This window comes from Lagopus muta, chromosome 16 (genome assembly GCF_023343835.1).
Source record: "Lagopus muta isolate bLagMut1 chromosome 16, bLagMut1 primary, whole genome shotgun sequence".
NCBI lineage: Eukaryota > Metazoa > Chordata > Aves > Galliformes > Phasianidae > Lagopus > Lagopus muta.
Genome location: NC_064448.1, coordinates 6,170,454 through 6,182,206, shown reverse-complemented (window position 1 = coordinate 6,182,206; position 11,753 = coordinate 6,170,454). Strand labels below are relative to the sequence as shown.

Here is an 11,753-nt window from a genome sequence, read left to right as displayed (position 1 = left end):
CAGCTCACCTGGGAGTGAGGGAGGAAGGTGTGGGGTGTGCAGGGCAGCACCGGAAACCAGGGCTGCAGAATCTGCCCCAGAGCCTTTTTTTTTAATCTGGAGAAGTCTGATACGTTTTGTCCGTCTTTGAAGAACAGCGAACAAAAAAGAAAGCAATGAAATTTTGCAAGCCCAGAAACACGCGTGAAGCCGAAGCCCGGGGAGCTGTGCCTCTTCCTCATTACTTCAGAAGCCATCTTCACACCAGGAGCTATCAGAGGCTCGAGCAGAGGCTGAAGAAGCTCCAGCATCGCGGCAGCCAGCAGCAGCGGCAGGCAGCATTTCCGTGCAGGGATGGCATTCGGTGGCGCCTCGTTCCATCTCTCCGCTTTCGGTCCGGGCTGGCAGGAATCGCTGCGCCCGCACGGAACCGCGGCTCTGTCCGCACCGCCGCCGCGTCCCAACAGAGGAGGTCACTGTGCGCCCGCGGAGCCGCACACGGCAGCGCTGCCGGGCACAGAGAGCGGGGCTTTGCGTCGAGTTGTTGGTGGGGCGATTTCTAACAGCCAACACTTTCATCCCGCGGCTGTTTGCGATCTCGTGCGGTTTGTAATTTTAAGCTATTCAGCCAGTCGTTAGTATCATTAAGACGTCTATGAATTCCGAATGACTGCGTGCATACGGCGGCACTATCACTGCGAGCTGCTCGTTAGCTGTCAGTCATTATTCAGTTTGCTCCATCAGAACAGAAAGCAGAAATCACTCTTTGGACTGAAGATCATTTACAAAGGGATTTCAACATGTTACGTGCACAGCTCTCAATCAGTGTTTAACCAGAGTGATTTGCCTGGCACCTTGAGCCAATAAGGGACAGCAGAGCTGAGCAGAATAGAGTTTTCCTGCTCTGAATGTTTCTTTTTTGCTTCAGGAGGACATCTATTTATCTAATGTATTTCTGGAATCACGTTGTTAATGAAACAAAGGAAATCACCCAGCCTGGAAGGGCTGATTAGCAGATTACACGTGGATATGTGGTCAGACAGTACGATGGCTGATGTTTTGACCTGGCTTATGCAGTACAGATGTAGATGTCATGTGCTCATAAGTGCTTATATGTGTTCATTGGGGTTATCAGTTAGTCTGTTGTCACCTGCCAGGGTTCTCTTCTTGGCCTCAGAGCTCTGCACCACTTAGTCCTCAGGCAGATACAAAAGCGGATAGCCACTGTAGAGATCCCAGCCCAGAGCTCCCTATTCAACCCGATTCCTAAAGGCTTCTGGGATGTCTCAACTGAGTGTGATGAGGCAACTGAGGAGCCTCGGAGAGCAGCCAATGTGCTCAAATAATGCTTTGTGAGCTTGTGGTGCAGCTGTGCTGGAAGCTTTCAGATAAGGGCAGAAGTGAGGAGCGTGGGGGCAGCCCTGCTGCTGTTGGTAAGTGGTTCCAATCCTGGGGGCTCTCATCTCTTCTGCTTCCTTCCTTCCCCATTTCTTTTTTAAAAAGTGTTGAGCCTGGACGTGAGTTCTACAGGTGTTCTATGCCTTTTAAAACAAACAAGGGCAATATGTGTCTATCTTGTAGCAACTTTATACTGAAAGCAATGCCTGCACTTGAGCATTCTTTCAGATTCAAGCACTGAGTGAGTAAGAAGTGAATAATCTTGTAAAGATGGCTGTTGTAGGCAGTTTCTCTGCAACGTGAAACCTTCAGACTAAGAGACAAATAACTTCTGCAGCTTTCTGGTGTTCAGAAATCTTCGGGTGTAATTCTAGAGTGGGGTCTATCTGGACTTTGGCATTGCAGAGTTGAGCGCTGCCACATCTCAGAGTGGTGCCCCAGGATCTTTGGCTGAGCCTGGCTGGCCCAGTTTGCTCTGCTCACTGCTGCTTACAATGGGAAGCACTCGGGGACTGTTGTGGATGTGCTTTGTATGCATCTGGCTTAGTGACATTGGCTTCTCTTTCCCTTGCTTATTATTTTAGTTTGGCCGTCCTACAGGGACCAATTTGGAGTTGCTTTTGTTCAGTTCTATTTCCCCCGTTCAGCATCTCATTTACCTTGTCTCTCGTGACTTGCAGAATTGCACAGAGATTTATGAGCCACACAGAGAGGTACGGAGAAGTTCTGCCTTCCCAAGAACTTGTGTGCAAACAACTGGAGCTTCCATGTGGGGCTGTGCTGAGTGCTAAAGACACAGAGCTGGGATCTGTTCTTCTCAGTGGAGCGCCTTCCTCTGCAGGCCAGGCATAATTCTTGTTTCTACTCCTCTAGTTTTATTAAATTCCTGTAATCCCTTTCATATAAAACTATTGTGGTTTTGTTGAACACACAGTTAGACTCAGAATCAGAGAACTTCCAAGGTTGGGAATGACCTCCAAGATCATCCATGCTACAAAATCTGTTCTCAGTTGCTTTAGAAGAGTTGTAGAGACGGTGCTATTTTGTTAGATGCTTGTTCTTGTCTTAGATCTTCTTGGATGCTTGGCATCTAATGAACCACGAAATCCAGATGTGAGGATTGGATTGTTCCCTTCTCTGGGATGCCTGTCAATATGTCTGTGAAGCTAACTCTGTTGGCTTACTTTGGCATTGTTACCTTTTATCACTTAGGTTTGATTCTCTGAAGTGCCTTTGTAGCTCTGAGGTGTATACTGAAGTGTTTGTTAACCATCTTGGCCCATAGATAACTTCCCAGTGTAATAAACCTGGAGCTGGGAGGGTATTCCTTTGCAGCTGGCTGCTTAATCATGTAATTGATAACATCTCCCACCTTTAGGGACCTTTTACAAATGACAAGGTGATAATCAGGACCAAATCACTAAAACAAAAATGCGCTGTCTCTCGATTTGCCATGGAGTATACATGACCTGAAATCTTCCACACGTTTCCCAGTCAAAACCAGTAGAGGTGGTGACAGCCCCATCCTACATACAAATAACCACCACCTCTGTGCAGCGGCTGGTGCTGGAAAGGTTCACAAATTCACTGCTTCTCTATTTCAGGCACAGCTATCTTCCAGTGCTTGCTCTGACCTTCTTGGCTGCAGCTCCAGAGTCACACTGTGCTTTTACATCAGTACAAGTGCCTCTGCTGTGGGGCAAAATACCCCACCATCTTATGAGCTCAGCTGTGCGGGAGCACAGGCCTGTGCAGTCTGTGTGCTGCTCCTGCTGGATGCTTGGTGAAGGGGCGAGATGGAAGCTCCCATTTCTCCTGGAACAGACCCAACAAAAGCCAGTTTATAGGGTGCTAATGATGAAGGAGTTATTCGTAATCCATATGGATAGGTGTCCCCGGGATGCTGGTCAGCCTCCCATAGAAGAATTGCACTTCAGTGCAGGTTCAGATAAGTATCATTGCAGTTACAAAGTAAAAGGACAGCTGTGTCCTGAAACGGGAGAGATAAGGACATCAGAAGAGACAATACCAGGAATGCTTGAAGGGGAAATGAGAGCTGTCATGACACCTTCACTTCGATGCATGCCTGTCTTTGTGCTCTCGCAAGTGAGAGTTTCACAGCGAGGGCTCTGCTCTTCCCCAGAGAAGGGAGAAGTGCAGGCTGGGGCACAGCAAGCCCCAAACCTCTGCCAGATGCTGTTACTGCTCTGCATGATTGCCTTTTCTTCCCCTGCTTATTTCTGCCCCATGGAGCCAGCTTGTCTGTGGAACAAACTTTAAAGAAAGAGATGATTTAATAACCGCTTTGTATTCATGCCTTTACTGATGAGGGTTGAAAGTGCTCTGGCATTCACACAAGTATCTGTGCTATGAAGCCCATCCCTTTGTTTTACTTCTTTTTCTTCTGTCTTTCATCGTAGGAAATGTTTATTCAGTTTGGAAAATTGCCTTTTCTGAGATCCCCTCACGAGGTAGCAGTGCCTGGTGAGGATAAGGACGGCACAGTGCAGAGAGGAGAGCCCAGAGTGGCTGAGGATGAAATTTCCAGAGGAGACTTTGAGCTCCTGCTTTGCCAGAGCCCAGCTGATGCACAAACAGGGAAGCCAGACTCTAACAGGAGTTTCGTATAGGTAGCGTCAGAAGATGAGATACAGAAAATGCCATTTCCCACAGTAGAGACCAGCAACAACTTGTCTGTCAAACCTGGGGAGCTGTTAGGACTGAAAAACAGCATGGCAAGCTGAACCTGGATGGAACATTGTGAAATGAGCAGCTGGGCTGCCAAGGCAGGTGGCAAAATGATTTCTACTGGTGGCAGTGTCACACTGCAAGAGACTGACCAGAGCAAGCTTTGAGTTGGATACGAGCCCCATTTCTAGTTCTATGGAACCAACAGCACTGCTGTGAGCGTCAAAATGCTGAGTTTTGCTGCTGTGGGGGTGGGAAACAGGTACAGCACAATGAGTAATGCAGTAACTGATCAGAATTAGCACCTGGTTCTCGTCAAGGCCAATTCAATATTGCGTTTTGAAATGAAAATTTCAGAGCACAAGGGGAATAAAACCTAAAGTCATCCTGCATCTGTCAGTTTGGACTCAATTGGCAGCAGCTGTTAAAGCCCATAGATGTTTTCAGAGAGAGACAGCAGGGTCTGATTAATGAGACATGATATCCATAAGCAGCTGTAATCAGTGGTGGAAGTGTTTTGCCATGTGGAAGAGCAAACATTACAGTTCTGTTGAAAAAATATCAATTAAATTTGGTGCTCTGTTAGGAGATGGCTTTAAAAAAGCTGGGCTGGACTTCACTCCAAACACTTCTGATGGCAGTAAGTAGTGCAGGTGTGGAGCTGAGCAGGACGTTCCAACAGTTCCTAGTTGATGCTGATGTTGTTCTCAGGTGGGCATAAAAATGGAGCAGCTGTAGAGAAACGATCTGGGCTTCTCTGGGCTTTGGTGCAAGCTGCAGAGCAGTGAGCTGCTTAATGCTTAATCAAATTTTGTAAAACTTAATGGCTCTAAGCAATTAGAGGAGCAGAGTTTAAGCCCACTTATGGCGCCCATGGTTTTCTTCAGAGCTGCCATGAGGTTCTTGAGGGAGAAGATCTGCAAATGTCAGCTCCCTGCTGGCCTGTGGGGGCCCACAGGCAGGAAACTCATTGGTGACCTTATGTAATATTTAAGAGATTTCCTGGACCAATTAATTATAATACTTTATATAGTAACTAACATATCTCTCATATGTATCAAAGTTTAATTCAGTTTAATTCGTTACTGCCACTCAATGTAGGCCCAATTCTCTCTTATGAAGATATAACCATATTGGTTCATTGGGTGCAACAGCAAGGAAAGGGTAGCTCCCTTTCTTCTGCTTTCCAAGCAGAAACACAAAGCTGGCTTGTCACCAGAGACCTCCATGGTGGATGAAGACTTTATCTGAAGTGTGTGGATCTCTTATGAGGAGAGAACAGGATGAGGTGTTCCAGGCCTTTTGGGATGGGGCCCTGGGCAGTGTGAGCTGGGGGTGCAGCCAGCCCATCGCAGGGGTCTGGAACTGTATGAACTTTAAGGTCTGAGCCATTCTATGATTCTATTGCATCAAAGCATCCACTCTGCTGCCCAGGAGGACCAGAAGGAGATGCCAGCAAGGTGCAAGTGAAGATGCAGACAGAATTGGCTCGGCTGGACTGAGGCTGCCTTCAACCCACTGTCTGAAATGTCAACATACAGTCCTGGGTGGTGACTGACAGCTTCATCAGAAGGGCTCAGCCCACACACCCATCTCTTGAGGATGATGAGCAGGCAGAAGTCACTGGAGATGCTGCTGATATTGTTCCTAGCAGGTCTGCAAGAACTTTAAATCTTTTCAAGGGCAATCTGTGAAAGGCATTGCACTGTGTAGTCCAGCAGCACTGTAGTCAGTTATCAAAGCACTTTTCTTTCAAAGGAAGATGCCCTTCAGGCTAGAGGAGAATACAGCCATCTGTCCTTTCAGCCCTCATCAGCTCTGCTGGATTCCTTGACCCACCCTCGTGAGTCATGGTCATCCTTGGCTCCTCTGCCCTCCCTTTCTGTCTTGAACAGGCCAGAAGATGTCCAGAAGCTCCTCATCTGCCTCCCTGTTTCCTCCCAGACTCTGAACTATGCTTCATGGTCTCTGATTCCTCATTTTTTCAGGCTTCCTTTTGATGTCTGCTACAAATCAGCAGAGACTAATAGGAAATATGTCAGGCATCGGAGTATAAACGCATGGTGAGGGGGGATTAAAAGGGTTTCAGTGATGGGAGGAAAGCAAAGCGTTTAGGAAGCATCAGCTCTCTGTAGGAGAAGTAACAACAATGCCCAGGATGTTTTTACCTGTCCTCCCTCTTACAGGAAAAAATACGCATTCCTGGGCTGCTTTGGCTTCCAGACAAGCTGATAATTTGGAGTCAGACTGGTACAGAGAAATAGTAGAGGACAAAGAAACTAGGGCTCCCCTGGGTCCTGAGAGGAGCTGTAACCTGAAGCAGTTCCATTTACGGGGTTAGCTTGCAATGAATGGCATTTCAGCAACAAGAGCTGCTCTACCAGCCAGCCTGGTGCATGCCAAGGTTTCTGGCCTGTTTGCTACATCCGTTCCTCTGCAACAACAGGGAGTTTGCTGCTGCAGTCCGTAACAGGATCCTCATTTTCCTTTGCAGTTATGATGCTCCTCTTCTTGTGAAACCATTCAGCTCAGCCATCTCAGAGAACTCCAGTGTGACAAAGCTGCTGCTGAACACAATAGTCACTGAGATGTCACTGAGTTCAGAACATGCTGGAACATGGGGAAAAAAGCAAAACTGAAAGACTGAACATTTTCCTGTCCTCAATAAGAAATCAGCTCTGCAGTGCTGACCCCCCCCCCGCCCTCAGGCAGAGTGAAGCTGCTCTGCAAGTAGGATGCTGTGAACTGAGAGAAGCCAAGGATGAGAAATAAAGTTAGGTACCTCCAGTGTAAACTAAGGAAGTGAATCACACGAGAGGTAAGAAGCTGCACTGTGTGGGAGCCAGGTTTTCCATCAGGAGCACTTCTGTCCTCGTCATTCTCTGTCTCAGCCTGGCCAGTAAAGCACAGGTCACTGAGCTGATACCTGTGCCTCCAGCGGATGGCAATCAGTCAGTTACTTTCCTGCATGCTATACAAGACAGAATTTAGGGATACTTGAAGTCAGCTCTCCTTTATGACTGCCTGAGAACCCCATACTTGATTATCCCAAGCCACAGACAGCCTGTTAGCTCTGTCACTTCCGCACGTCTGAGTGAGCTGAGGCTGTGGAACATTGCCTACCAGCAGGAAGCGAGAAGTGAGAGATAATTCCCTACTTGGCTCTCTTGCTTTCCTGTCCTTTCTTTCACAGGACACAAGAGACACTGGAGAGCTTGAAAATTACTGTCAAACAGACCAAAGTCCGTGATGTGCCATTTGAGCAGGTACTGTTAGCTAATGCAGGCTGTCTTACTGCTCAGCAAGTGAAGGATTCCTTGGCACTTTGCTTGGTAAACAGAGAAGAACAACATACTTTCCAAGTGCTGCAGACCTGCAGCTCGGGGAGGAACACCAGCTCTGTGAGTTCAGCAGTTTGCAGGGAAGTATCACCCATAATATCACATGCTGTATTCTCCTATTCTTTGTTTTGTGCTGTATTTCTGCATGGTCTAACAGCATGGTGTGAGATGGAAAAAGGGAGGTGATGCAGAGCACAGCGATAAATAAATGGTGTTTGCTCAGGTAAGAGATGAACTGTCCAACTCCAATCACCATCGTTTTGTTAATAATGGTGTGCAGAGGCCGTGGGGTCAGTTCTAGGCAGATTTTTCTGAAATTGAGTTCATAATTCCACTAGTTAACAATGCATCACACACAGCCAGTGCTGTTTGCAGTGCCCAGAGAGGGGCTTTGCAGACCCTGCTTGTATGCAAGTGGGTTGGGAGTGAGAGGAGGGCGCTGTGGGTAACTTTTCATGCGACACTCTGCATATGAGAATACAATGGCATTGTTTTGAAGTGATTCTGTCTGAGCTTGCATGTATACAAATGTGTTTATGTGCTCCTTTAGGGTCGTGCTTCCAATGGCCTCTCCATGGCCCTGCTCACCACGGTCACAGCTCTGCTCACCATGTCAGGCTCATGGCAAGCGCTGAGCAGTGGAAAAAGCAACGTGAAGACAAGGAGGGAGGATTGTGTCAGTAATTGCTCGGCTGTAATTATCTGCCATTGTGTATTCTGTTAGCTCTTTCTGTTTCTCATTAGCATAGAGCAGAGAAAATATTTAATTGCAATACTGTTCTGTATATGGCACTATCTGCAAGCAGAGAAGACCAAATCAGGCTGCCCTGTGGGGGTGAGGCACAGATTAGCTTCTCTGGGGCAGCAGGGTACAGCTGATGAAAATCGAGAGGCAGAATCCAAATCACTGCTGCCCACCACAGTCTGCACTGGCAGAAGGGCAGCCCCAAGCAGGTGTTCTCTTCTTTCTGCTCATCACTTGATGGAGGCAGTCTCACTTCCTGGTCAAGATCCCAAAGCACTTTGCAATGACAGACTGATTTTCCAAAGTACCCAATTCAAGTTTTAGGCTATCTGCCGGATGCAGCTGACCACAGGTACTGCCAGTGGCTGCTGGAAACCTGTACTAGAAATGGTTCATCTTGCACTTTGGTGCCGGGGATGTCAGAGAGCCTCATGGCAGCAGTTTCTCCATGGCTTGTGCCATCAGGTGAGGATTTGGGTTTCAAACGATTGCTCTCTGCTCCCAGCCAACCTCTTCCCTGCAGCCGTGCCCTGACTGGGTCTGTGCTCTCCATTAATCTGATCAATGAGTGTGGTAATACTGATACGATTACTCTGGCATGTTAGCTTGAACACCTCAGCCATCCCACAGGAGCCCTACAGCCTCCTGATCACTGTGTGCTTCCCACAGCCTGCCTGCCGCCGACCTGAAACGCTGCTGTCAACACCAGACAGAGCAGCAGACTTAATTAAAGGATGGCAGCATGCCAGCATCCAAGAGTGCCAGCTCTGCTGCTTTTAAAGGGGCATTTTTGAGAAATGCTGGAAAATATCAGGGCAAGCCGTGCTGTGTCAGTGCCGGTGTGGGTCAGGCATCAGTTCTGCCTCAGGTTTGGCCCACTGGAGGTGCTGGGCAGTCTCTGATCCGGTGTGTGACACTGCTGAGTGTGCTCACAGGGACCCTTCCTGAGCGCTGCTTCTCCATCCCATCCCAATGCAAAGCAGGGTTCCCCATGTCTGCAGGCTGGGGCAGAGCAATGGAACTGTGGGCTCTGTGTCCCTCCAGGTGTGACACAGGGGCTGCAGGGTCACTGTGCTGTGCTCAGATGTGCTTTGGCAGACAGCTGAACACACAGATCATCTTCCCTGCCCATTTCACCTGCACCAGCCCCAAGGCAGGCCTGCTAAATTCTCTTTTTGGAGCGTCAAGTTTATTCACTTCTGTGACAAAATGAAAGGAAGCATCCCATTTTTATGGCTATCAGGAATCTAAACATCTCCTCCTCAGGGACCCCAGATGGATGGCAACCACCTGACCAGTGCCCTGCTCACACTGGCTCATCCCAGCCCTGTATTTAACATGGCAGCTGCCTCCACAGCTCTGCCAGCAGCCAATGTTACTGCACTCCTGATGCCGGAGGATCTCCATGGATGGAAGCTCACTGTCCCTCCTCAGAGCACAAAAGCATTTTTGCATCTGTGACGGATGTGGCACAAAAGCGGGAGAGGGACAAACTGCAGCAGGAGAGGAAGGTGAAATCCTTGGGCACCGTTTTGGAGCATGCAGATCCCCACAGCACACGTGCAGATAACAAACAATGCCCTGATTATGGGACTGCATTTAGTATTGTGCACCAAATTGTGTGAACGCCTGTTGGAAGAATAGATACTCCAACAAAACAGAGGACCGGAGGAAAAAGAAATCAGCTTTTGGTTTCTGAGTCATAGCTGCGCTTTGCACTCAGGATTCTGTCCACCGTGTGTCCAGAATAATTATTAAGCAAGTTCTGATGGAAGAATTTTATTTACTCAGCCTCTAAAAGGAAGAAAAGGATCCTCAATAGTTGATTAGATCAAAAAAGCATGATTTATTTTTCAATAAGTGCTTGAGATGTAAGATCAATGGCTCGGGGTTGATTGACGGGAGCTGTTTGCAAAGACCTTAGATCTAATTGTACTCAGGCAATCACACAGACTTTCCTTTGACTAACACGAGACACCATCCCTCTCGTACAGATGGGGGAGGAACCCAGAAAAAAACAAGACTTTGCACTGGAAAGTTGCTCAGCAACTGCCCCGTATTATTTTTGAGTTGTCCCTGAACACAGCCTCCTTTCTCTTTGATCTGTGTGTAATTTTTGTTGCTGCTACATCTCAGAAAAAGCAACGTTTTAAAATAATTGCAACTCCATTTGCCACAAACGTTTTTTTTTTCTTTCTTTCTTTCCCAAGTGGAGGCAAAGCCCAACAGCATGAGGGAAGGCAATGCATCTCACTGCAGAGGGAAAGAAGTTTGGGTCTGCCTCCTCTGCCAGAGCCTATTGAGGTGTACTGGGCAGCCCGGGCTCCCACACTGACCTGACTTCTGTTTTTGTGCACGCTCCATGCGTGACATTCAGGTGCTCAGGAATGATGCTCAGCTTTTGCCACAGCTGTGTTTGGGGCTGGCCAGCACAGCGCTGGGCACTGCAATACCAGCATTCCTGCTTTGGAAGCATTTGATTCAGAAGTGGTGACAAAGTGATTCATGCAGTGATAGGGCCAAGGCTCAGATTTCTCACTCCGCTGAAATTCCAAACCAAGATTTGTGTAGGAGATACTTCTTGGCAGTCCTCATTTGGGAAGGCATTGCATCTCAGTGGCCGATTACCACCAGCCCTGCTGCTGCCTCTTCCAAGACAACGGGCTTTCTGCAAAGCAAAGTGATCCCCCCTCCAGCTGCCCGTTCCAGGGTTGTTCCATGCTCTGGATGACACAAACACCTTGCAGGGACCAGAAAAAGGTCTTCTGGGTTTTGTGGTGTCTCAGACCCTTTTCTTTCTCTCCTTTATTTTCTGCAACGCACAAGCAGAGGTTTGTGCTGTGTTTGGGTCTCTTATCACACACAGAAAAAGACCGGCAAGTAAAACATTGAGTCCAAGCCATCAAAAAACAGAGAAGAAAATAAGCCATGACTTTAAACACTGTTTGCAAAGGAGAGCCACGAGCACCTCTCTGCAGCACTGTACAACCGCTGTTGGTAATGCTGACCGACACTGGAACAACTCAGTGAGAGTTTGCACAGCTCCTTATTGAGCCAGGCACACAGCTTGGAGCTGCATCGCATCCCAGCTGGAGGATGGCATCAGGGAAACAAGGCGTTTCTGCATTTCCTCATGCTCTCAGAGCAACCCCATCAGGCAGAGGTGAGCCAGGCACCAGCAGCAGGTCCGTGGGCAGGCTGCAGGCTCCTCCTTGTACATGATGGGCAGCAGAAAGCAGCTTTGTTCTGCTGCTGTTTGACCAGGTGGCCCCCAACAGACCGAAACATCCCTGAAACTTTCAATGCAAATCAACTCTGAAACAACAGAAGGAAGTAAATTTCTACACCTCGTTAAAAAAGAAAAAAAAAAAGGGAGCTTGAAAGGTTTAAAAATAGACCACTTGCTTTGGGAATTCTAGCCTTGCTGCAAATTATTGCATTCAGAATTTAAATGCTGGATGGGTGTAAAATTACCTGTGTGGGAGTTATTCAATTTCTGGTAAGTTCATTTACATTAAATAGCAGCTGCGCATACAAAAGGCAGGAAAAAGCTCTTCTAGTCCTATTCACCTGAAGCAGTGAGAACATGTGCTGTCCAAGGC

The 11,753-nt window shown here is 47.9% G+C and overlaps 1 long non-coding RNA gene across 2 annotated transcripts; it reads left to right on the top strand.

Moving 5' to 3' along the window:
- The first annotated feature begins 1,297 nt into the window (after nt 1-1,297).
- On the top strand, nt 1,298-11,199 carry LOC125701334 (uncharacterized). 2 transcript variants are annotated; one of them, XR_007380209.1, is made up of 3 exons: nt 1,298-1,412; nt 2,058-6,883; nt 7,259-11,199. It is a non-coding gene; the product is annotated as an uncharacterized LOC125701334 (long non-coding RNA). The 2 variants fall into 2 exon arrangements; XR_007380208.1 differs by having other exon boundaries at nt 2,058-7,629; nt 7,957-11,198.
- Nucleotides 11,200-11,753: the final 554 nt, after the last annotated feature.